Source organism: Diadema setosum, chromosome 17, assembly GCF_964275005.1.
Source record: "Diadema setosum chromosome 17, eeDiaSeto1, whole genome shotgun sequence".
NCBI classification, from domain to species: domain Eukaryota; kingdom Metazoa; phylum Echinodermata; class Echinoidea; order Diadematoida; family Diadematidae; genus Diadema; species Diadema setosum.
The window spans coordinates 26517502-26545011 of NC_092701.1; the positions used below are offsets into that span (position 1 = coordinate 26517502).

At 39.4% G+C, this 27510-nt stretch overlaps 1 protein-coding gene across 2 annotated transcripts in view; it reads left to right on the forward strand.

Annotated features, from left to right (window-relative positions):
* Positions 1-27510, forward strand: part of LOC140240755 (serine/threonine-protein phosphatase 2A activator-like) — a 144801-nt gene that overhangs the window by 19230 nt on the left and 98061 nt on the right. Inside the window, exon 10 of one of the 2 annotated variants that reach the window (XM_072320524.1) lies at positions 17472-17649. The exons of the other annotated variant lie outside the window; for it this stretch is intronic. The gene's annotated coding sequence lies outside the window, so the exon portion shown is untranslated. Of the gene's footprint in view, positions 1-17471; positions 17650-27510 lie in introns of those variants that run through there. 2 annotated transcript variants of the gene reach the window in all.

Here is a 27510-nt window from a genome sequence, read left to right on the forward strand (position 1 = left end):
AGATTTCATTCAATTGTACCAAATTAAGTGAGCACTTTTGAAGACAGTGTAAGAATACTGGCACTCAACTATACCCCTCCTTGGGAAAGGGAGACACAAAATTAGCTCCACTGCCAAAATTACTCACCTCAAGGTTTAGAACTAATGAAACACAAAGTTTGTGTTGTGGATTATTGTCTTATTGTGGAGGAAGAACAAAACTTATGTCTGTGTCATTCCATTACCGTTTCATTTGACCCCAGCCCATTCCAAAAGGAGATAGATAAGAAATACATAGATTGATGAAACCAGAGAAATATAGCATGTTTTATTTAAATCTTCCACTGCTTGTCTTTATGTTTTCCAGATGAAGCAAGTCATCCTTGAAATGAATGTATAGTAGATGTTGAAATTTGGTAATTTTGAAGATAGTCCTCCAAAATTAAATCTCATGCTCTTGTGAGCCTGAAACCTCATTCCATTTTTTATCAAGATTCTGCTCTTTTATCTGGTTGTCTCTCTTTCCTTCTTTATTTTCTTTTTTTTTCTTTTCCATCACCTCTTCCTTCACTTTCTCATCTTATCTCTAGTTCAGGTACTAATGCTTTTGAATTTTCATGTGTTTTACAATAAATTCAATTTCTGTGCTGATGTGTAAGAGAATACCATTTACCAAACTCGGCTATAGTCATGGTTCTGATCAAAATGACCATATTGTATGTATCGCTGCTAAAAGTACCAGAAACATGACTACAGAGTATCTAGACCCCTTCAACAAACAGCCATTAGCTCACTGGATGATTCATTTCACGTATTTAGTGAAAAGATTAGACTGGAAACATTTAAGAATTTTCATGATCTAAAGCATGAAAAAGACATTTTTTTCTAAATTGTCACAAAAAATGGTGCAGCTTGTTGTACAAGTTCAGCTTATATAATAGTTCTTTTTTGAGACAAGTGACTTGTAGACTCAAGAATATTGCTGCTCGAATCATCTGAGAGGCCTCAGAAAAGCTTGAAATCACGAACGAACGCCTTTCTCCCTCAATTGAGTCAATTTCCTGTGTTTGGTGTTGCCATGGCGAGCAGTGACAATGAGTGAATCTTGCTGATATCTCCAGTGGATTATGCGAATTTCGTGATATCCTGTGAGAAATTCAGAGACATCTGGGGAGACCGATTTAAAGCTTGCTATCTTTGGCTCGGGATCGTTGCGATGTGTTTCTCTCTTTTTTTGAAAAAGATGGGGGAAAAACGAGAAAAAAAAAACAGCAACTAGTAGGGAAACCTTATAATCAGTTTATCGTTCCAGAGAGAACACTGAAATATTCTGGGGATAAACAGATTTAGGCAATGTGAAACGTACCCATAGAGCTTGATGCTAACTTTCCTCTGGTGGCTAGTTTGAGTTACTAAAGTCACTAGATTTGAAATGTCGGTGGCCCGAAAAAGAAATGTAGGAGCGCTAAATGAAAGGAAACATAGCAATCTATTTTTGAATCTTAGCTGCCCGCTCAAATAGTGAACTAGTGTTTCAAAGCAATCAGTAAAATCAGTGGAGTGATTAGAACAGATCAGGAGAATTTTCAACCGACATGTTCAAATAGTTACTACCAGTAGTCAAGACTGTTTGAATATCTGTAAACAGCATCCAGTTTGATATAGTTTTAGCAGTTCTTCATATGTATAGCAGCCTCATGGCCATCACTGGGCTTATGTAGAACTTCCTTCTGTGGCTGATTTTGTTGCCAGACAAAAAGAGATGTGATCTCCTTAGACGTTGTTTGATGGAACTGACTTCCTCTGTCTCATAGGATGTGTAAGCACATATCACCCTTGATACACATTAAGCAGACTCATTAGAGCATTATGTGTATTTTGAGACTTTGCGACATCAGGGACATTCTATGTTACGAAAACGAGAGGAGTTCGGGCCAAGGTGTAAAAGTTGCTTGACCAGACTGTGTCTTCTTACTTCCCTTTTTTTTTTTTTTTAGGCTGTCTGTTGGCTGATAGATGATTCACCAACTTTCTTCACTTTCATTTCATACAACTTTGGTTCGTGGAAGGTGATCTTCTTTGAAATGTGGATGAACTGTGACTAAGGAAAGTGCCCTCTACGACCCGTAGCATGGCGTAATTAGTCACACTCATTTCCTTTTGTCTTCCTGGGTAGTCGCAACCATTCAAGCCCAGTTGCCTATCAAATGACGAGGGCTAGCCAGTGACACCTTTAGTCCCCCACCCCCCCCCCCCCCCCAAAAAAAAAAAGAACAACAAAAAATTCCAGTAAAATTTTGGCATGGTGTTATCTACCACGCCATAAGCTCCACAGTCATTAGCTCTGTTCTCTTGAGAGCCCTGTTTTTAACCTCACACTTTTCGGATGCTCATTATATCACCTTGGTCCAGAAGAGATGTGGGGGGGGGGGGGGGGGGGACAGTTTGTGCAAAGATTTTACATTTATGTGCCAGGTGGGATATGATCCCAGGACCTTGTGTTTAAGATTCCAGAATCTTCTTCCCTCATACCACAGTGCACAGATACTGCCATAACTAAAGAACAGGTCTCTGATGTTTCTTCCCTTAGGGCCTTACTATGATTATATCATATTTGATGCCAGTGAATGTGATACCAGGGGATATTACAGGAATAGAAGATGAATGTTTTTATATTGGTCCTTTAACAAGTGCAATATTCCCTGGCATTCTGTGAAATAAAGCTATCCATTATAATTATTATTATCATCTATAATAGCTCTCAAGAGAAGGCATGGACTATAAAATGTAGATACTAGAGTATGAATGCTGATAGATTTTGCACTAAAAAAAAAAAAAATAAAAAAAATTAGTGACTTGTGCTTATAGCAAGAGCCTGCCTGCTTGTAGCCAGAGGTTGTGCAACAGACGGGAGTTACTGCAAGTCCATTTTTCTACACTAGCCTTTGGGGAATAGTACATTAGCCTATGTCTTGCATGGAATATGCTCTGTTATTGGACATGAAAATCAAGCAGGCAAAAATAAGCAGTCTTAATGTGTCGCTAACTCGGCTTGTATAGATATTCTAATAAGCTTTAGTCCCAGGGATGGATGATGCAGGGAATGTATGTGGTTAGACATGCACAAAGATCCAACCAGGTAGAGGGGAAGGTATAAGTTGAAGCTATTTGAGTTGATCAAGATGTGTCCCAGTGTGAGTCAGGGTGGTTTCTACCACTTGGGATGTCAATCTGTATTATGCCTTGTTGTACTGCATATATTGTTTTCATGACATGGGCAAATGCTGAAAGTCATCATCATCATCATCATCATCATCATCATCATCATCATCATCATCATCATCAGTATGTATATATTGTGATAAACCATTCGTAGGAATGTAGAGTTGTTTGCTATATTGAATTAATCTGCATTGTTGGTAGTATTAAAATATTTCTTCATTTTTGCATATGTCAATTAATTTGTCTAGATATTTATCTATTAATTTATTGATTTGATTGATTAGATATTAATGTAATGAGTTAGTCATATATTTATATTGGAAGGCACTTCATTTGTTTGCTTGTTTATTTTAATTATCATCTGTTTAATCTAGTGACTATGTTTTGTTTTGTTTGTTTGTTTTGATTGTTTGTTTTGTTAGGTAGGAGAGAATGTAAAGACTATGTTTTGGCTCTTTAGCAAAGAATCCAAAGATTTGATTACCATTCCCATCCCCCAACCTTGGCTAGACATTTTATCTTCATGATGGCTAGGTCTGGTTTGCAATATTAAAAAATGAGAGCATCAGTTATTCAAAATGTTCCAAACCTTTCATCAGATAAATGCTTATGTAGGTCAGGATGATTGTGATAGATTTCATAAAGATACCTAGTTCTGTTTGTTTCATGACCGTTGTGCAGTATCATGATATTCGTATACTTGCACTGGCAGCGAAATCACTTCATTTATGTAAAACAGCTTGAGAAACCTTGATTCTTTCTACTGGTTTGTCAAAGGAGGAATCATCCCGATTAAGCCTGCTGTCCTTGAGAAACCTTGCTTTAGATTTCGTTCTTCACCGATGGCTTCTTATCGCTCCGACGCATCGCCAAAATCAGCATCAAACACATTTCCTTCTTTCCTTCCAGCTAATCTAGTTTAACTTGGTGATTCACATTGTGCTTGGTGCTGTCTCGCCCCCCCCCCATCCCTTCCCTCCCCCACTCCACACCGCGACCAACGGTAGAGAGAAGAGAAATCTGTCTAGTGGAGTCGCAGCGACCACAGCAGATATAATTTATCATCTTTTTTTCACCCTGTAGATGGCCATAACCCGTATTTCCATGATATCATTGGAGTTCTCAGAGAATTACCATCTTTTTTGTATGCAAATGAGAAAATTTACCTTTTTGTGTAAATGCTTTCCACCCTATTACAGATTCTCATATGCTTTAACCCATCAAGTGCCAGAGCAGATTGCGATGCAGAAATTATCCTGTCATACCCTCAAGATTGGCAACTGTGAAATTCCTGCATTTCCTGTGTTGGAAGAAGTTTAGATGGAACTGGTCATATCCATTAAATCTAAACATAATCAGAGGAAAACAAGTTCCCCAAATTTGCCTTTTTGAGATGGAAATGTTAACTTTCATCATCTAAAATGTGGTGCCAATTTAAAGAGCAGTTATAACTTCTACAGTTCTCTGCAGAGATCTTCATCTCAGCAGCATATCTCGTTTGGCCCATCGTTGCATTGAGTGTGCCAATACTCTGTCAGTCTTCCAAAGCCATTATTTTTGGTGTGCATCGAAGGAGTGTCATTTTGGCAGGGCCTGCCATGGGACGTCAGAACAGTTTTTTGGTATTAATAAAATGCACATTTGCAGAGGTCAAAGGAAGCATGTTGCCAGCCGTATGGAACCGGTTGAGGGTGAACGAATCAGACCCGACAGTCGTTGCAAAGTTTCAACGGGACTCACATCGTTGAGAAATCGCCGGCGGGGGAAAGTTACTCATGAAGACAGAAATATCATGGGGGAATTTTTTTACATTCCATGAATGAGTTGGATATTTTAGATTTGAGGGTCAGTCATTGGGCACTAGAGATGAAATTGTTATTTTTTTTTTTTTCAACTTGGCGGAAGGATGGCATCAAAGATGAAGCGGCGGCAGCAAATGGTTAGGGGAAAAATGAATCAATCTGTATCATACTTTTTATGTGGCGTGTTATGACTTTTATCAGGGATGCCAGTTTTTTCAGACAAAAGCTTGAATTCAGACCTTTGTAGTGTCAAAGTTCAGGTCCTTTCTTGTACAAAGTAGCCTCATGTAGATTTACTTCAGGCCATCTCTTTCATTCTAACTGCAATCCCTGTTCTATATGGAGAGAGGATAACATATATTAGATATGTAGATGTATTTATAATGCTTGCATCCATACGAGACTATCATATTTTCTTTTTCCAAATAATACAATAAAGGCCACCGTGCACGCCAGAACTTTGCCATAATTTCCTGGTCAAATTTTCAGCCAATCATGCTACAATAGAATGTACAGGGGCCAGAACGGTCATAAGCCTAACTGTGCATTCTTATCGTCTGGTGCACGGTGTCAAGTCGTGCGACTGGTCGTGTGACCTGGCTTGCTTCTCTAGTCGTGCGACTGGTCTGATCGTGTAGTGTGCGGTGGGTTTCTAGATGTAATGAACTAGTGCGTTGAAAGAGTTTTCTCCCAATTGTTCATACAGATGATAACGCACGAATTTGACACACATCTGTTTTAAACGCGGTCCATTTGGGTCAGTGATGTGAATACAGAGATTGGCTGCCAAAGCTCAAGTTGAAGATCTCGTGTGCCAACACCCCGTAGCTTGTGCATCGGCGAATACAATGCGAAAAGTGCACAACACCTCAAATTGGCCTCAAGCCGTCTTACCTAGATTTGGCAGAGGTCAAAATCAATCCAGCCAAAACCTGGAAAAGAAATGTATTCCTTGGCAAATCAGATGCAGATTTTTGCACTTCTTTTCTGTTTTGAATCTCTTTCCCCTGCTCGTTTAATGAATCCCTGTGAGTAAGGGGTCACGACCCTGAGACTTTGCCCATCCAGTAGCCGCCCAGAAAAATTTGCGGCTACTCATTCCTCTTGGGATTTTGTTTTTTGTGGGGTGTGAAAACTTCTGTCTCACCGTGGAGCGGCTGCAGATGTTAATTTTTTTCAGTCATCGCTCCGGCCATTTGCCCATTATGGCTCTCAAAGTAGTGTGTGGTATTCTGCAATAATAAAGGGGGAAACCCCCCCCCCCCCCCAGAAAAGACAGGGTTTACTTTTTCTTTGTGACACCATTAAAAAAGTCTAGTGACTCATTAAAAAAATGTCTGTTTCATTTCGCAACGTCTTATAATGGGAGAGTTTTTATATTTTCCCCCAGAAATAATAGTGATCAACATAGTAAAATCCATCATCACGTTCTTTGGTAAGCTTTTTGAATTATGGCAAGTAACAAAAGCTTTTTGCATGAAATGTTAACCAGATGTCAGAAAATTTTGATAATCGTCATCATCATAGTGATGATGATGATTTTGAGAATGATAATGAAAGCAATGAGAATAGCAAGAACATCATGCCAAATGGTAGCTACAGTGTATATTGATTTATTATGAAAGAAGTTGGTGGGGACACTCTTTCTCATGTTTTTTGAACAGTTAAAAATTGTCCCAATAAATCAAAAGGGTTTTCACTTGAGATTTTACTTTGCAAAGAGTAAAGGATATAGAATGAAGCAATTATTAATCTTGTATATGACTTGATGCAATAAAAAAGAAAACAAATCTAATTCTGCATTGACCTCCAAGTGATATAAATAAATGAGGTTACAAAGCAAGATATCAAATATACATTTTTAACGAAACAAAAATTGGTAGTTAAGTGTTTTATTTTCAAGATCATTTGAAACAAAGCATGTATGTTTTAAACTTAGAATTCTTTGAACGCAGACCATGTATCAAACAAATCACTTGCTGCACAATTTACTTCACTTTGCGAAGTTTATGTGCATTTTTTTTTTTTTTTTAAAATTCATGTATCTTTATCTTTGGCCTGTGAAACTTATTGAAGTGGAGTTGTGCCCCTTGGTAGATCAACTTTTCCAACGAAAAATAGATTTAAGTCACAGGAAGGGAGGGCCCTGGATGATGGGGTCAGGGTGTTTGGGGCAATAAATCACAAAAGCTACCCGTAAACCATCCCACGGGATGACACTGCATTGTGGCGGTAATCAGTCTGCGAAATCTTTTCAAAGTCCTGAAGCGGAAGGGGTGTGTCATGTGGGCGGAGTTCTTGCACCCTCCTTAGCGCCATTGAAAGTTTGGGAGCTGCCTGGATTTTACGCTAAATCTTGAGGGTGTTGCTCGAGGTTGTTCGTGGTGAATTGCTCAGTGTTGACTTAATACCACTAACTAAGAAAGACACTTGATACCACCAACTAAGAAAGACAAAGGGAATATCATTATGCCCTCTGTATCCCTCCCTCTCCTGCTTTGTTGTCACAAAAAGTTTGCCTATGTAGTTTGAAATGTAACAGACCCAATCAATTCGTAATTTGACAGACCTAATCATTTGCTGATTTGTCAAATGCGGTAGAGATAAAGATTTTACCTTAGTTTGTGGATCAAATTCATTTCATCTCAAAAGCGGGAGCTTGAAGAGAGACACAATGCATTTTTCTGTCACTTCGAGAGTTTATAAATAGATAAATATGTACATATGTATATGTACATATCTATATTGCATACAGTTGTAGGGGTGTAGCTTGTTGCTAGCTAACTACAAGTCCTGACATCAGTGATCAGCACTGTGTAAATGCGACTTGCAGTCTATGAGCTAATTTGTCTGTCTTCAATGATAGTGTGATCGCGTGAACACGGCCAGTGTCACATAGAAGAAGGGCTCCTCTTCAAACAATTTAAGACATCCCAATTCCTTCTCACTATGGATGTGCAATATGTCCTGTGTTGTCAATGTATGTTTATCCTGTGTGTATACTTCCTCTATATTTGTATGCCACCTGTGCAGTGGGCACCTGTTTCACACAGATGTCTTGCTCTCAAAACTGGTAGGTAATTCCCTCCCCTCACTTGCACACCACACTTCAGCCCTCTCCCACAGGCCAATCTCTCGACTTTGGACTAAGCCTTACAATCCATCCCAATACCAGTCTGAAACATCCCAGCCAGACTTCCTCCATGCCACCTCATGCTCACATCCCGTGTCCCTTTCTAACCTCCCACACAACCCTCCGTAGACAAACTCCTCGAGTTAAGCTCGGCAGCTGTCCAGTACAAAGTGGACATATTTGAGTCCCTCCCATGTATCTAACCCTACCCAACCCTAGATCATCCTGTATTCCTCTCTGTCGAGAGCAGCTTAGCCTCTGAGGGGAGGTAAACTTTTCAAACTTTGTTTGGAAACCTGTTCCCTTCCTTCTCAATTCTACTCCTGCCTAACACCCCTCTACTAAATTCAAATGGATGGTATAGTTTTAGTTGAGATGGGGGATTTAGATTTTGACTTTTTGCGAGATAATTAGAAACCACCTATGAAATATGAAAGAGCATACAATTCTAAGAGGAATTAAAAATTTATTTGTTGAAAACCAGTTTTAGAATAGCTGAGGTATCCAAAACAAAGTAAAACCAATTTTCATCAAATAAACTTTGAATTCCTCTTAGAATTGTATGCTTTTTCATATCAAATCAATAGTTTCTCATTATCTCACAAAAAACAAGTTGGAAACCTGAACCCATTAGCCTTTTTCTGTGTGTAGGAATGCACATGTATGTGTGTGTCTACAAATGACATTTTTTCCTGTATTGTTAATCTCTTTTGTCACCCTCTTAATCCTGCCCTATCCCATATATTCCTCTCCATTAAGATCAACTCAGCCACTCATTAATCCAAGGCAAAGTTTCTAACCCTCTTGGATCAATCTGTACCCCACTCTCCCCTTCCCCACCCCCCCCCCCCCACACACACACATACATACACCTTTTATGTACTGCTCTGCAAAGTTCACCTCAAACTGCTATGACCCAAATGTCAGACAGACTTTGGTTAATCCAAGATGCTAGTTACCCACCCTCGTATAATTCCGACCCCCCCCCCCCCCCCCCCCCCCCGTCCACGTTTTGCCCCCGTCAACGTTTTCCCCATCCTCTTACCCCGTTCCAACATCCGAGCCATAAAGGGAGCCAGGTTTGCAAACGGAGGAAGATACGGATAAACCTCAAAGCACAGGGAGGAAGTCTCAATGACGATAACAAAATCTTTTGAGGTCACCACCTCTCGGGTTCACTTTATGGGTATTACCCTGATTACTTCAGCTCTACATTGACTTCCCTGTTAAGTTTTGTCTCTCTCTCCTCCCCCCCCCCCCCTCACTTCCATAAAGAGAAATCGCAACTTCCTCAAAGCCCTAAAAAGGATTTGGCCTATGACGTTGTGTCATGCGTTGTGATACTGTGTAATTAACGGTCTCCCGTCGGCATATCCGTATTTGCGAAGTGATGGGAGCTTGTCAGAGTTAAAACCAAAACATAGTTTTCTATATGCAAGCTGGGTGTCAATTATTTCTCTAAAATGTACACAATATGCATAAGAATGTGCGAAGTAATGCTGTAATAACACAATTTCAGTTGGGTAACAACAAAAATGTAAAATATTTAGCTGAAAAGGCTCACCAAAGTCCACAATCTCAAAGCTTACCCGTTCGTGGTTGCTACATAATTTTTCCATATTGGTAATTGACAAATCGGGCCACAGCGATATCCATTGATCTTCCATGCTAGAGTGAATCGCATTCGGCTTGTTGGGAAATATGTTTGCAAGGGCATGATCAATCATCACGTTACATTTTACCTTCCCACAATGCTGAACACAGGGTTATTTAAAGGGGAAGGCTCATCTGGAATAAAAGTTGTGTACTACAATCGAAATTATTCTACACTTTTGATGTCAAAATGCTCCAAAACGACTCATCATCCCGGCAAGTTGCATCAGCCAGGCAAGTTTCTTTGAAGACCCTTTCGATGTATTGGAAGTAAATTCCAAGTGATAGAAGATTAATTTTGAGCCTTTGCCAAAATTATGTTTTGGCCTTTACCTCTCCTTGCTTGTAAAAGGGGAATTTGCAAGTGACATAACAACAAGAAGATTTTCATGCAACACTTGTAAATTTGAAAGTATTACACAATAGAGTGTATTTTTATAAGTATATCTAGAGAGAGGGATAGATGGCATGACTTGAAATGGGTTTGAATGGCACAAAATTCTTACCCAGATACTTCATTCTCTTCCATGAATTTGCAAACAGTTTTTCTTTTTGCATAACAGCTTGTGACCGTTTCAACTTTGTGTGGAAACGATTTGAAATGCGATTTGAACCAAGGGGTCGGGGCCAAGGGAGGGAAATTTGACAGAAAAAAAAAATGTATAAAGTGTAAAAAATAAAAGCTTATGGTGATTAGGAAAGTTGAAGTCATTATGAGATTGAATGTTTGTTTTTGTAAATGTAGAAAGGTAAAGTCGCTGTCAGTATCACGGTGCATGTGACCTAGAAGGAAGAAGAGGAGGGGGAAAAAAAAATCAGACATGACAGGAAGTAGGGAAGGGGTTAATTAGAAGTAGAGTAATAGGAAAATGAACAGTAGTTGAGTGAGATGTAGGGCGTGTAGATGACATTGGGAAGGGGATTATTAAACAAAAACAAAAAAACTTTGGAGTCCGGGGGGGAGTGGGGGGGGGGGGGGGATAAACAAAAGTTGAGTGAGTTGGAGTGGATAAATGAAAAATTTGGAAATAGTTTGTAAGAGTTGGTGTCAAGGGTGATATGCCATAGTCAAGTTTTTTGATTTATGGTGGATTTTTTTTTTTTTTTTTGGGGGGGGGGGGGGATGGGGAGGGGATGTGACTTCAGAGAAAGGTGGCAGTTAGGAATAGTGAAGGAGGTGGTAGATTAGAATTGCGACGGCAAAAAAACCTGCCGCTTCCGCTCGCCATGTGAGTGTTTGTGACCCCGTGTTGCGAGTGATGCGGCGTAATGTTGACTAATTGACAGTCTCCCCCGAGTCTCGAGATGTAGCCGCCTCGTGCAGATCAATGTAGACTGATAGAGTTTGGCCACTGTCTTAACCCTGTTAAGTAAATAGGCAAAATCAGGAAATTACTGTTCAGCATTGTCACCAAACTTACTAGATGCATGGCCACCGGCAAACAGGCTTTGCCGTTAGTATTGATGGAATGAAGAGAGTTTGGATCATGCCCCGAAGCCATACACTCATTTCTGATTTTCACCATTCTTCAGTGAAATCAAGGCCTGGTATGCATTAATACAAACATATTTGTCTTCTTTCATAGGGATACTGTCTGACGAAGGGTTTTGCAATTAGTATGGACGGGTTGAAGAGAGTTTGGGCTCTGCTCTGAAGCCATACATGCATTTTTTGCTTTCACCATTCTTCAGTGAAGTCAGGGTCTGGTATGCATTATATAAACATACAGGGTACATGTCTTCTGTTATAGGGATACTGTCTGAAGGGTTTCGTTGCGATTTGAAACAAATTGGCTGGGAATCACAAATGCCGGGGAACCAAATCCTTGGTTTGAGTAAAGTCTGTGGACTTGAATAAGCACAAAATTGACATTCTTCCCACATATGTATACCAGGGTGTGTTTGCTATAGGATATCTGTTTATCAGATGTAATGTGTCACACACATTTTAGCAATAAAAGTTCAAACTGCATTGGTGAATTCCAGCCGTAAACTTTTTTTCAGTTACACAAGCAGACATCCGTCAGCAGTGGAGGTCTACATGCACGTCACTGTAGTTCAGTAAACAGAGGGATACTGTATGGCTTCTCCTAATTATAGATGAAAGGGGGGGGGGGGTGTAGAGGGCAGTAGACTGAGAATGAGACGTAAAAATTAACCCTTTTCATGAGGACAGTCAGTGATTCTTCACAGTGAAGCCAATACCCATTTCATTTTTTGCTGGGGGCGGCAATATTTTCGCAAGTAGTAAATTTTACATATATCAGTCAACATGCGAAATCTGCAAAAGATATGTTGGCTTCTACAGTAACATGAGAAATAGGCAGGCAATGTCAAAATACATGGTAGTTCACAGTCAATAGACGTCTAGGTGAGAGAAATATTCAAACAGCTGATTGTTACTTTGCTGAGCTGATGTGACATGCAAAAGACCATATTGAAATTAAGCTTGTTTCTTGCTGTTCATTTATAACTGAAAATAATATGTGATAAGGATGATGATTCCACATCTTTACATAGCCTACATGTTCATGTGAATCAGGCTCAGTGGATGCAGCATTGCTGATGTAAGTGACAACATTTGATGATAATTTTCTTGCCAACTATACATATTATCAACTTCTTAAAAGATGTCCAAAAAATAGGACAACACACACTTTGAAACTTGTTGTATGCGATTCGCAGTCAGAAAATTTCAAATGGGAGCATTGTCAGGATAAAACAGTTTGTGAATGAGGCCTGCTCGATCCCCTCAACCTCCCCCCCCCCCTCCCCCACATAGGGGACATGCTTTATTGATTGCTAGTAGCTAAGGTTCGGTATTAGTGTATTTATGGATTTTTATCCACAAAATAAACCCGTGGGGAAATCTAATGCTGTCAAGTCCATATGATCGTGAGTTTTTGGACATCCGATCTACTATGAAAAAAAAAAAAGGTTTGTCGGCTGTGTTTGTCGAGGCCATAGGGGGGCTTCGCAATCGCTGGTGTAATTAGCAGCTTCCCAAGCGCAGTCACTTCCGACTTGTTGTTTACTAAAATTAAACGCGGACGGTGATCTCTATTACATCACTTTCGTGTCGCACGCTCCGTAATGGGCTTGATGTTCACTTCCGACGGCTGCGACAGCCGTGCCCGCCGTCACATCCATCGAGGTGAGCTCGCTGCTCGCTGCTGTCTTTTTCTTTTGTTGTTGTAGTTTTAGTTTTGCTTGGAAAAAACTATCGCGTGGATGACCTCAAAATGAAGCGATTGTAATCAGTGCGAGAATGTTAGTATGTGCGTCTTTGTTGCTATGTTATGATCAGCTATACCCTCTTTTTCTCCACCATTAACGTTCCATACCCCACTCATCCCCCCCATGCCTCCCCCCTCCCCCCACCAACACCCCAATCTTCTTCCACCATGCACCCAGTGCGGAGGCAGCTCTCTGCGCAATGCTATTATGAACTTCCTCTTTCTTGCGACAGTTGTCTCATGGTTTGCACTTCTTCCTCAGACTTTTCTCGCTATCATTCCTGACCTTGTGAATCACACACCCGTTATGCAGCAGCAGCACAGGTCTGGATATGAACGGCATCCACTATGCCCGAGTGCTTATCTCAAATGAAGAGTTTTATTGCAAAAAGAGCCAAGCACCATTTTTAAACATTTCAAAGTAAGTCCATCATCGGATAGAGCAAGAGTAAACCTTTCCAGTAATACCTCACTTGTGACAAAACAAGGAGTAGTTAAGAAGTCATGATTAAAATATCCTGCATTTTCTTATCAGCTTCAGTCACAAATATCTTACCTTAACAAGAATGGATTTAGCTTGTTTTGTGATAAAACTCTTCAGATATACTGTAAAAATTGAAATTTTTGGCTGGGTCGAAATTTCTGCACATATTGCTCAACATTGAAATAACTCAAAAAATAAAAGTGTGCATCATGTGTAATATTATCTTGCATCTTTGATTTAAAAGTAGGTAGATTGTAGAGGTATAAGTGCTATGTTATACAATGTATTCATTTATCTGTATGTTTGCTATTTTTGTAGCGTGAGTGCATTAACTGTTCATATTGCATACCGCTTACCTTCTACTTGAGCTTGTGCTGCCAAAGATCGTAACTGGCAGCAGCCTTTGTGGTCATCAGGAACAACCTTTTTTCAGGAAGATATGCCACAGAGTACCAAAGTGTGATGTCATAGCCATTCATCGCCATAGAAACTGGTTCTAAACAACCTCACCTGGCCCGAATATCAGTGAACGTAGTTGTAGCTAATCATGCTCACACCTGGTTCTAGCCCAAACTGTGGCAAAAGACTGTGATATCATTACTTTGGTACTCTAATAAAACTTGCATTATGTCAGTAAACCAGTCTCTTCAATATTTTAGGGGCATTTCTTTTTTTTTTTTTTTTTTTTTTTTTGAAGCACCATGAGCAGCGAAAGGTGGACTTGTGCACTATACAAGTAGCCATTATTATCATTATTATTTCCCATTCTGTTATAATTGCATATATGGTACTCCTGCATTTTAAAGAAAAAAAAAAAACAATGCCTGATGTATTCTTTTCTGGTTTTAATTATTCATTATTTTTTATGGGCTTTTCATTTTTTTTTTTGTGACTGCCACATTCCCCTCCCTGGGTAAATGGATAGATCTCACAGTCCACCTTCACGTGCAGCACCTCATGCAAGCAGCCGTGCTGATGTCTGCTGCCAATGGTCAGTCCTTCCCAGGCCTGCATGAACGAGGCCCGAGACGTCCACTTCAGTCTCAAAGGACATTAGCGAGGGCGAAATATTCATTCGCCACGCTGGCAGTTGTCAGAGTTAATGCGGACAAGGCATTTGCCGAGTACATGGTGTCTGGACGACAACTCCTTAATGTGTTTTTCCTCCCTGCGCTACATTCATGCTCCGCCCATTATTTGCAGCTTCCTATGGCTCACGTCTCCTCGCTCGATATTCCGCGGCACGACCGCAGATTAGTCGGCTGCGGAGGTCGGCGCGTTACTCACGACAATGGAGATTTAGAGCGATTAAAAATGCGGCAGGATTGCAAAACGTGGGCGCACGTTCGGGTTCAAATCAAACAGTCCTAGCTACAATGTTCAAGCATAGAGTGAATATATATATAACACAGGGATTAGAGAGCTCACTTTACTGTGAGTAGCCTAGATCTGCAATGCTAGAACTTCTTTACCCAGAGGGCCCAACAAAATACAAGTATCACCAACCCCAAGATTGCCAGGTACCCATGTAAACCTGTGGGTCTAGAGGGATCTTGTCCAAGGATGCATGCATTGGGACAGATTTGAACCCACAATCTCTTGTTTACGTGACAAGAGCCTCTTCCTCTATGCCATGGGGTAACCACATCGTACAACTTTCTCTTTTTTTCTTTTCTTTTCTTTTTGCCTGTGGCCCTATAAAGGGCAACTCAGTTTAACCATATTACTGTCTAACACAAGTCAATACTTCAACACCAGTTTGCATCCATCAGGTGTAAATGTGTTGGCCAATCCGCCGCTACCGAGCCTACTTCGGATATCAGAAATAACTCTTGTTTCAATAGTGTTTAGAAAATTTTAAGTCTAGAGGTATGTAACCATGTCTTTTTTGACCAGAAAAAATCCCAATGAAGGCTGAAGGTGAAGTTTACTATGCATAGAGAAATACTTCAGTAGTCCATCTTGATAATTTCAAAGAAAGGGTTGACATCAGGTATTATTAGCAGCACATATATTGTGTATTTCCTGTAGGAAAGAAAAATAGTGTACTTGGGCAGGGGTTAAATGTCTTTGTAATGTATGAAATAGCATTTTTTTTGCCTTGTGAAAGCTGTCACGTCACCCGGCGAAACTAGGACCTTATCGAGGGAAGTAGTTGCTTGTATCACTCACGAAACGAAATGGCCTCATCTCCCCCCGTTTCTCCGCTCCGTCAAGGTGTGCGTAGGAAATCGCTCACCCTGGGAAGGGAAACCGTCTCAGCGCCGAGCCCACCATGACTCAAGCAATCCCATGATCCCTTGGAGAAGATCCCCCCCCCCCCCCCCTTGTCCTCTCATTTTATTTGGCCTTCAATAGGCCTAATCCCTTCTTGGGCAGGGTGATGGAAAACTTGGCATTTTGCTGCTCCTAATTGCGCTTCCCTCATGCCATGAGTAACAAGTTTGTCTTCTTAGTCTTCAAGAATGGTAAGGGTGTAATGGGGGAAAGGGGAGGGTGGGGGAATGGGTTTTGGTGGGGGAAGAGCCGAATTTAGCGACCTCATCCCAACGTGGGAGTTGGATGCAGAAGGGGTTGAACCCGCCGCGGAGTTTCCTGTCGAGATGGGTGATGGTCTTGACTCGCCCCGTCTCCGCTCTTGCGCCTCCCTGTGAATCATGGGCGGAGCGGGGGATTCAGACAGTCTCACCCGAGATCAGACAGCGTTAAGTCAAGGATCATAGAGCATCTAAACTTTTGTTACTTCTCTTTTTACAATTGGTGCGAGACAATGTCTGAGGACTTGCCTCGATTTGTTGACAGACATTCTCTCTCTCTCTCATCCTGCACCAATCCCCTCTTCTCCTGAACAATGCTTCCATTCGAAAGGAAGAAAAAAAAAGATAGAAGCATAATGAACATAGGGGCTGTAGCATCTACGATTTTAATGAATTAGTGACTTTGCCTTTATTGAAGCCAGAGATAGCTTGAAGTATGAACTTTAAAGGGAAGGGCACATGGGATTTGGACAGTTGTGTTACAAGACGTACCCAGGAGCGAAGTCAATGGTTTAGCTAGTTCACACAGCATCGTAGGAATTCCCCTTCATCCGGCCTGTGGTTGGCTGATCCCATTCACAGCCACAGATCCCAGCTTGAAGAAGTGACAGAAAGCAATCTGCACAATACAATAGTTACCTGCCAGGGCATCTCAGTGTGAACTGATGTCATTTGTTGCCATGGTGACTGGTACCTTACATCACCATCATCCATATTCCTTGTCCTCATGCTACCAACATTACCTTCTATTTTTTACATTCGTTTTGTTGTTGTTGTTGTTGTTGTCGTCGTTGTCGTCGTCGTCATCGTCGTTGTTGTCGTTGTTCGTCGTCATCGTCGTCATTGTTGAAGTCAAGAGATTCTGGCAGAATCCGCCCTCTCTCTGGGGTGTAGATTCATCAGCTTATTCTCTTCCCATCCTGTGCCACTTTGCCATTACCTCTTCAATATTCTTGTCTCCATCTCGCTCCCATGGTTACTGTAATGAATGATTCACTGGGCTGCCAACCACATTTCCTGCCCCTGCAAAATAGAGTTGCCCTCATTTTTGGTTCAGGCCTCACTTCTATTTATGTACATTTCCATGTAATTTCTTTCTTTTTTTGTTTTCGTTTGTTTGTTTTTTTCTTTGTTTTTCATCCCAAGCTGGTATAGCAAAAGCTTGATATGATTTCACTTGCTCCAGGAATTTCTGCTGCAAAAAGATACCAGCACATATTATTATTAGTTCTGTCTGTTATCATGCTAGTATGTCACTATTAGCTACATTGCTCGAGCAAATAACTTCATTTCCCTATATGGAGGTAAGATTATCAACTTTGATTTGCTTCTTTTTTTTTTCTATTCAAGTAATATTTTGTCACAGATGGTCACTTTGAATTTAATCATTGTTTTACATATTTTTTATATTTATTCTCTACACAGATAGTCTGTGATGTGGATTCATCACTAAAGAGTGGACAACGCAAATCATGACATGTCACTACAGGTGCTGTGCTGAATATCCATGAAACACATCAAAATTAGATAATTTTCATAAAATCCGTGAAGGTAAGGAGGATTCCTAAAATAGTTATTCTAGTGCAGAATTACCCCTTAATGTTAGAACCCATATAGAATGCTGCATGATGGTCTTTTGAAAGAACTTTGCATTTAGTTTTAAAGTTTGGGTTTCTAAAGTTATTTGGAAAAAAATTAGCATGAATAAGAAGGCAGTGTTACACCATATGTACAATCATAACTAATGAAATTATGATAAAAGATATAATGATAACTATTGATATGATATGATAATATCTCAGAAATAATAATGATGACATAGTTATGATTATGATGCTAATACATTGTATTGATGGTAATTGTGATCATGCTTATTAAAAAGAAATATAAAGAAATAATGATGGTGGTAATAATGCCAGTTAAAATATTCATGATAATGTTGATAAACATGATAGCAGTATTGCAGTTGTGATAATGTCAAAACTCAGTCAAATTCCCACAAATAAGTGAGCACCAAAGCCAGAATAAAGTAGACTTCACGACATGGATGTCGTTGCTTGAATTCTGAACCAAGCTCAGTGGAACACCAGAAGAGGCTAAGTTTGTCAATATAATAATTAGATCTTAAAAATGAAAATAAAACATCAACAAATAAAAAAACAACAACAACAACAGTATCACTGGACAAGTAATCATGCAATTTCCATTGGCAAAGCTATAACAAGTCCCTGTGTACACAGGAACATACTGTGAAATGAAATGATAATATTCAACAGGTCTGTGAAACTTGAGGGAGTCGTCTACATCCCCACTTCTCAACCAGTGGTCCGTGATGTCAGCCCCCCAAAAGATGAATTTAAAAAAGATTCACACTTGTTATCATTGGACCATGATAAAGAAAAAATTGTAGGGGCCAAAGTAGACCTACGAGTGCAAAATGTTGGGAAGCATGGGTCTGCATAATAAATGTTTGATTGTAATATCCCTCAAACAGGTTTCTTGCTATTGTTGAATTATCATTTTAATAGTGTTTTTGTTTGTGTGGCTGTGGCAAGTTATCAAAATTCATATGAAAATTGCAGTCTATTGTTGAACGCAATTTAACATGAGGAAAAAGAGGTCTGTGTGTCAAAAAGTGATTAAAAAAATGTTGCAGTGTAGTTGTACATAGGATAGTAGGTATGTGTTTTTGTTGAGTCTCAGTACTTCTGTGTGTGATCATGTTGCTACCAGTAGAAGGGCCCTAGCAGGTTTACATCGTGCAAGCGTTAGGAGCCTTCTGCCGGAAAGGCAATGATTATGTGAATGTTCTAGCTCATGTTTTAATAATGGTTCGTTTCAAGAGCTTTTTACTGGGCCTATATTAATCATGGCCAATTAAGAAGCAGAAAAGTCGAACAAAAACATTCAGATTTTCAAATTGATGGTTTGTGCATTGAACTCTTTTTTATTATCAGTTATTGGCAAATGACCCTTCATGGACATACTGGTTAAATAAGCACTGATTATTTAGTGTTTACTTTTTGAGTAGTAGCTGTCAATCAGTTGCAGTGATAACAGCTTGACACAAGAATCATCCATTTTGAATAAATATGCAGTTCCCACTGCTATAAGTGATCAGAACCATCACTAGCTATTGGGCGGAAGTTAGGTAGTCTAGTGGATATGATGCCTGTCTAGCAATCAGGAGCAATTCATGGATCAAATCTCACACCGAGTATGTACCCCTGTGCTTTCTTTCGTGGCTGTGACTCAAACACTGGGTAATCTGTGTTTATTTACATCAATGAAGGGCAATTTGTCAATCATATTAATTTTTTGTCAAAATGTACTCTGAAATCTTGTTCTCCACACCTTCCCATTTAAGACATTAACAAATGATGTTAACTCTTCTAGTCCTTTGGGTAACATGGTAAATATATCTAAGTTTATGTTTTAAGTTTGGAAGTTACTACAGTGAGTCTGAAGGGCTTAACAAGAGAAAATCTGATTTTATGGTTCTTGCTCCAATTGAATCTGTCTGTGTGGTGCGTGGATGGGCCTGAATTGATGTGATATCTTCAGAAACACAACTGCCCAGTCAATTAAAAAGACAAAGAAAGAATAAGTGAATTTTCATGCTCAGGTAAAAACACTGACTGAACATCCCTTCAACATGCACCTGGTATTAAATGTTATATTTAGGGAAACACACACTTTCACCAAATCAAAGTGTAAAACAAGTATTGTAAAATCACATTGGACTATATCTTGCCAACTGTTTGTATACCAAGAGTCTCTTCCTTTTGAAGTTTGTGTTTCATTATTTTTCTCGTGCAAAGAATAAATGAATTTTGGAATGCAGTAGCCCCTTGTGCTTGGCGTGGGCATTTGAATATTTGTAAAATCATGGATTGTATTTGATTACATTCTCAACAAACGTTAAACACTAAATGCATGTGAGTCTCTCTGTCTGTAAAGTCATTCACAATTTTTCCATTGTACTCGTGAAACCCATTGAGGACAGGCAGATTTTGCTACAACACGCATTTCCCATAGACACCTGCCCGAGTATACTCGTGACTCGTCCTCAGTGGGTTAATACCATGTACAATTATCTTGTGTTACTGTAGTAAAAAAGAACATTCGAGATATTGGAGTTAGCTCATTTGATTCTGATTGATTACATCATTCTTTGTGTCTTTTCTACTGAAATAGACACTCCAGTCCTATGTTGAGTGGTTGTTTGTTTGTTTGTTGTTGTTTTTTGTTAGACTGAGAGAGAAGAAGAGAAAGTGCTTTAACCTTTTCTGTGCCGTTGACTTCAGGCAGTGTGTACGATGCTATTCAATTTTTATAAACAATGAACAAATTATGAAAGTCAAAAGTGGTTAAAAACAAAAACAACAAAAACAAAAGAGCACAGTATTTCTTAAGTTGCCTCTTTGTCATGGTCAGAAAAAGAAAAAAATTGTATCCTAATATAAAATTGTGCCATTATAAATACCACAGTTTGACCGTGAAGTGACGACGCCTGGGACACACACGTACCGCAGTGAATCACTGCGGCCGCACACTATGGCTTCACTTCCTTTGCGAAAAAAAAAAAAAAATTCCACCTCTTTTGGAAAAAAATGGTACTTTTCTTCAGCGTTCTCTTACAGGAAAATGAGAAAGAAAAAAAGAAGGATTGGGCCATTTGGCAGAGGGATCAGTGTCAATTTGTTACCCTGTCTTAAATGATTAAGCATGGATTTTTTCTTTTTCTGTTTTTGTGTATGTGTCATAGAGATGGAGTGATATGCCTGTGTGAAAGTACTATAATGTCACACGTTTGTATCACTACTTAAACAAAAAATTTGTGTCTAATATCCTTTCTTATCACCCCCCCCCCTTCCCAGTCCTGAAACATAAATGAACAAACACATTAAATCTGAAAAAAAAAGCTAAAAATTGGTGGTAGCTCATTTTTTTTCCATTTATATGTACAATCAAATTTCTTGTCTGTCGTACATCACGACTGTACACCAATACCAGCCACAAGTGAATGTGTCCTATTTTTTTTTAAACTCATTTGTTACCCAAAATAACTTTCATGAGGTAGATCTCCCTTGAAAAATCATTGTCAGTAAATTCAGTCCCCCCCCCCCAAAAAAAAAAGAAAGAAATAAAACAAAAATAAATGTGTACTGCATTGCAAGAAATATTCACGAATTGGAGTCAATAGCCTTTTTCACAGCATAAAATTTCTATGAATTGCCACTGGCATCCAATGCATTATAGTGTAGACAAGAACTTTTGCGTGCATTTTAATTTCATGAATCTGGGCTCTCGCAAAATTTGCAAAATTAAAATGTACACGAAAATTTATTGGTTTTACAGGATGTAAATTTATAGAAAATGACCCAGCAGTGATGATACTGTGGTAGTAGCTGTTTTTCCATAATGATTGATCAGCGACACTTCAGCATAAACATCTCATTACATTGATACTGTTCATGTATAAAAAGAGAGAGATTGTTTCCCTTGTATGCCCCTGGTGTATATATCTCATGCATTGTCATCTTGCCAAATACTGGCATGCTAGTGACCTAATTTGACAGAATTGGCTGTCCCTGCTATAAGTAGATTACATTTTCCCCCATTTTTTTTTTTGGGGGGGGGGTGGAGGGAGGGGGGAATATGTTTCCATTTCCAGATTGTGTTCATGTTTAACCTTGTATAGTATTACATCACTTTCATGCTTAATCCGGTTGAGTCAGAAGTTGGCATTCCCCTCTGCACTTCATTCAAGTTTGTAAAAAAGTAATAATACAGCAACAGAGCACAACAACAACAACAGAATCCCTTCTCCCCCTTTGCCCCTTTACTTTAAAGTGCGCCCTAAACGTGGCATGAAATATTTTTGGCATCATGCGACAGAGGATCACGTTTTCATTTTTCAAATATACATTTATATATTCCTTGCCACAATGGGATGATTAAGTCCTTTCTCACTTCCTGTCAGAGGCCCGCCAATCTCCTCGTCGTTATCCCTCTCGCGTAACCCCCCCCCCCCGACCGTGTCATTCCGAAGTGACCGAATATTGTCCGCAATTTTCAATTAGGCCGGGTTGCCGTGTCATTGGTCGTGTACGCCTCTCAACCGCTGCCAAATGCAGTTAGTGTCACATGAAGGGAAACTCCATGGGCAGACGTTCCCAAACAGGCCTGCAGCGGGTATTCCAACTCGGGCCCCCATCGCTCAGCTTCAGTTAATAGTTGTTCTGCCATGAGTTTGTGTGGTGTAGCGCCCTCTTGTGCTGTGAATGCTACAGTCATTGTGGCTATCACAGAATTGTCGCTGTTCCATAAGTCGTGTTTATGTCTATGCGTGTGTGTGTGTGTGTGTCCACAGTGTAATCAGTGCCGTTGGCAGGGGCATCGGAGTGTAAGGATATTCTGGTAATCCACAGCTCTTAGTCATCGTGCGAAACAGGATGTTGTATTTCAGACAATCTAGCCACGTGGACTGGCCAGTGATTTCCCATTATTGGGTTGATTTTTTTTTTAATCTTCTTTCTTACTTTCCAGAAAGAACTGCCTCATTCCTTTAGTTTTTGGAAGTACATAAAAGTCACGGATGTACAGTTAGATCAGCCTTGGATAGGTGCAGGAAAATTTTTAGTTTTACGATTCCCTTTCACATCAATCACCTCTTCCCGCTTTTTTCTGTTACCAATGAACTGGTGTCTGTTTACTTGGGAGAGCATAGATGTAAACAATTCCCAACTTAAAGTACTTCTCTGGGATATTTATAGAGGAAAACGCTCCCAATATAGATTGAATGAAACTCATTGTTTGTCAATCACTTGATACTGTTCTTTATTGTTAGCTATGATTTGTTTTACCAAATATACAACCATCATCACCAAGTGATTTGTATGGATGTGAGATGTTCGGAGAATACTCTACATGCTATTTAGTCCCATCTTACGTTAACCAGTCCAAGTTTGCATCCCACTATGAATTACAAGAAAAAAAAAATTACCAAAGCTTTTTATGGCAATTTCGGTCATTTTTCTTTTTTACCTTGTGCATATAATTATTGTTATTATTATATTATTACAGAGTATCGTTATTTGGAAGCGTGACTTTTAAACATCTGATCATGGGCATTGTTATTTTTAGAAGTAGGATATGTTAGCGGATTAGTACCAGTGGAGTATTTTCACCGTAGAAAGTGAATTGCCCCTATGTGACCTTATTGGATGTTATGTCGCTTGGTGGAGACTAACACCAGGACTACACCTAACACCATAGGTGGAGCTGTGATTGTATTTGGTGTTACAATGAAATCAGGTGGAATGCATATATAATTTATATATGATTCATAATACATCACTTGGGTGTATGAGGAGTGTACAAGGGAAGACTTCATGGTTCCAATTTGCAGTCCTGTGTGCGTGATATGGCTGTCTAGTCTCAACATAACAGACCCCTGCTCCCACTTTCCCTGACATGAATATAAATTGTGTGTTGAACACGGTTTATCTGCAGGCAGGCTCGGGTTGAAGAGTTTGTGACATCATAGTTGCTTCATTTTATGTGTACTTATGTATGTCAGAGCCTTGAATGCAGCTTCTTTGTCTGTAATGCACCCATGGATGTTGCAGCATTTTGTTGTTGTTTTTTTCCATTTTTGATTGTGCATGATGAAATATATTTGTAAATAAAATTTGCATTAAAAAAATGGAAAACATGACATGCGTAAATTTTGTGGAAATTATTATTGAGTCTTGAGTGAATGTGAGTGATGAATATATTTTGAAGAAACCCTTTGAAAATTGAGCATGTAGTAGTGTAAAAATGATAATTGTGAAAGACAGTGACTTAGCAAGTTTTTCACTACCAAGTGTACCAACAAAAACAGAACAGTAAGTTAATCAGATCTCCTACAGGCTGTCAAAACATGTTATTTGTGATGTGGAAGGTATAGATTCTTTTGCAAGAAAATGTTTGTTTTTCCTTGAATTTAAGCTGAGACAAATTGTGTATGTCCGTGTATCAATTAATGTGATGATTTGCTGGAATTCACTTAACACCTGATTACATGCATTCACGCTCACTAATAAACTACCTCAGCAACGATAATGGAGAAGATTTCTTTAGTGCGAATTGAAATTGAGACGAACGTTATATATATGTCTTGTCTCAATAATTGTTATGATTCGCTGGAAGTCACTTATCACCCAATTTTACATGCATTCTTGCAAATAGATGTATTACGTCAAGGACAATTGAGATTTCCTCATTGTGTGGCATGTTGCTGCACTGCTTCGAGCACTGAAGAATGGAATACTGCCACCAATAATATGTATTTGTAATAAATCGCTACGTGGCAAGTTGCAGAATGTCACTTGGAATCTTGGATGGAAAGAGAAGAATTAAAAAAAAAAAAATGCTGATTCAGTCTGGCGTGGAATTTCTCATGTGCGAAAATCAGTGAAGCGCTAGCGAGGGGGCGGAAGGCTTAGTCTTACGTAAGGGGAAAAAAAAAACAAATCAAAGAAGGAATAGTGATGCACTGATAGCCATCACAGGGAAAACACCCGAAATCTGCATTGAGTGAATTAATCAGCTCTCTTCTTGGCGAATTTTAGAGGAATGTAGTGAATCCAGTGTATGTACATGACAGCATCTAGTACCAGGTATATGACGTTCAGAGCCTGATGTGAAGTTTTGACTTCCCCATTTCTTTTCTTTTCTCTTTTTTTTTTTTGTGTGCTTTTTTCCTTCCTGTAGCTTCAGGATGCTGTGATTAGCTATTTCATTCACCTGTCATAATCACTATTAAATCTTTACAGGTTGAAACATCTAATGTGTGCGACATACAAAACAACAGCTGCGTGATGATGGGCTACATACCCTACCCACCAGACCCTTTCGGCATGAGCACGTTGATCCCAACCATCGTTGAGCTATTTTTGCTTCTTGAAAACACATTTTAATCTGTCTATTCTCTCTTCTTTTTTTGTTTTGAATCTTGAGCTTTTGCTTGAAACCACCGACTACAGGCATGGCAGCGATGATTAGGCAAGCCATACTGCATTGCAATTTCTCAAACTACGTGGTAGCTAGCAAAGGCCTGCAAGGAGTAAACAGTGTCTGAAGTTATAGACTAGGGTTTATGGGGGGGGGGGGGGTCATGGGAATAGGCAGTGAAAGCCCAGATGCACTTGCCCCATTATGTGGCATGTGCTAATTGCATTATTTTGGGCTTCCCTCTGTCACAGCGAACACAACTTGGTATCGGTTGGTATCCTCTCCCCTGCCTTATTTTGAAGTCGTGTGTGTCTGTCCGTACTCTGGCACCGACAATATGGAATAACCAAATGAGAGTGTCAGTTTATAGTTCCGAGGAGGTGTGTGTACGATGCCTCCTTGATAGGCCCTACCACATCATGTATAGTTGCCCGCTGAAAGTACGCTGTGTAATCTCCGGCTGATGGTCCTCGGGTTCAGATGTTGCATCTGGCAACATGCGAGCAAGTCACACAGGTGGCATTTTGAGCAAATTCTAAATCAAAGCTCCAGTTATGACATTCTGGGTCTCCCAAATCATGAATGGTTAGAATTAATTTGTCATATTGCACCTATCAGTATGACATGTTTGAGCATGTGAAATTGATAGCGGGTTTGAACACATATCATAATAAGAGGAACCATTGATAGAAGCTTAATTTGGTAAAAGGGACTTTGAAAATACCATGCACAGCCAGATAGATGGATGGATAGATAGATAGATAGATAGATAGATAGATAGATAGATAGATAGATAGATAGATAGATTAATATTTATATAAATTGATTAATTCATAGGTAGATGAATAAATATACAGATGGATAAATGAATAGGTAAATGGATAGAAAGGAAGATAGATGGCGGAGGATAGAGATATAGAGAAATAGATAGGATATAAAAAGATAGATAGGTAGACAGTAAGATTGATTGATAGTTGGATAGATAGGTCAATGATAAATAGAGGGAGAGGGAGTAGGAAAGAGATGAAAAAAGCACAAATATGGACAAGAGTATTTGACATGCAAGATCAATCAGTATTACTGCTTTTTAGCAATCTCCAATAATGTAAATGTGATTTGACTATCTTGAGTTTGTATTTTTTTTTTTGGCCCTTGAGCATGGATGTCTAGAATGAAGACAGCACTGATTGTGAATAAGAGAATGAATTTGAGGCGATGCATAAAGGCATGATATCCAAGAAGGGGACGCTCCTTGGCTCACAAATCCTGTTATTCTTCAGATTGGATTCTCCGCAAGTAGCGGAAAGGTTCACGGAAACTAGGTTTCGAGTGTGGCGCTGGAATATCAGAGCGATTCTCGGATCCTTGATTCTCCAGTGGCTAAGATGGAGAGAGAGAAAAAATATATATATAACCGGAACTCTTCCTGACCGTAAAGAAAACAGGATGTAGTCTGTCTTATCCGTCTCTAACTCCTCCTTCATACATCAAGAGGATATCTGACGTACGAACAGCGGGAGGAATTTCTGAACAATATTCAAAGTCGTTTCTCTTATTCAACCTCATATTTTCATACGTTGTTTTGCCTCTCATATTTGCAACAACAGCTTGGGCTGATGTCTATTATTAGTCCACGTGTGCAAAACATACAACATGAAAAACAAGTTTTGAACAAATTTCTTACATTTTTTTGTCTGATTTTGCTTCAGATACTTGTGACCAGAGGACATCCTGTTCATTACTTCAAATCACTGACTTGAGGGATTTTAAGTGTGAATTTTGATTTTTTTTTTCTCTCTCTACTCGTCTGAGAATTGAAGAAAACATTAAATACATATAGATAGATAGATAGATAGATAGATAGATATATTCACACTAGTCTAGTAGACCAACATTGTGATACATAGTCATCATGTCTTGCAGTTGAAAGTACAGCCACACCAGTTTTCAGGAAACAGCAACCTTACGCTGTCACACAGCCTTTATTAAAGTGGGGCGGTTTTACAGCGGAAGGCCAGTGCACCGTGTGAACATTTAGTGATCCCCCAGCTCACAATCAGTGCATCTGCGGCAAAGGGAACTCACCAATCAATGACAAAGGATTTCAGTATAAACCCTTACTCGAGCATCACACGATCTCAAGAAATTCTTTGAAATTCACTATCACCCTTTTTTTCCTTTTTTTTTTTTTTTTTTTTTTTTTTGCATGGAAGCAGTATATTCCTTCTGCATATAGCTCAATTGCTTTTCTGGTAATCTTTACTGGTTATTGCTTGTAGCCGGAATCTCTATTCCTTCCACGCAAGTATACATCATGTTATAGATTTTTTCTTCTTCTTCTCTTCTACATTTCAATCTTCTTTATTTTTTTTTTTACTTGCATTCTTTCATCAATACTGCCTCATTCTGTCTATCTAGTGTCTTTCTATCTATCTTTGATATTTCATATTATTCTTGTGAA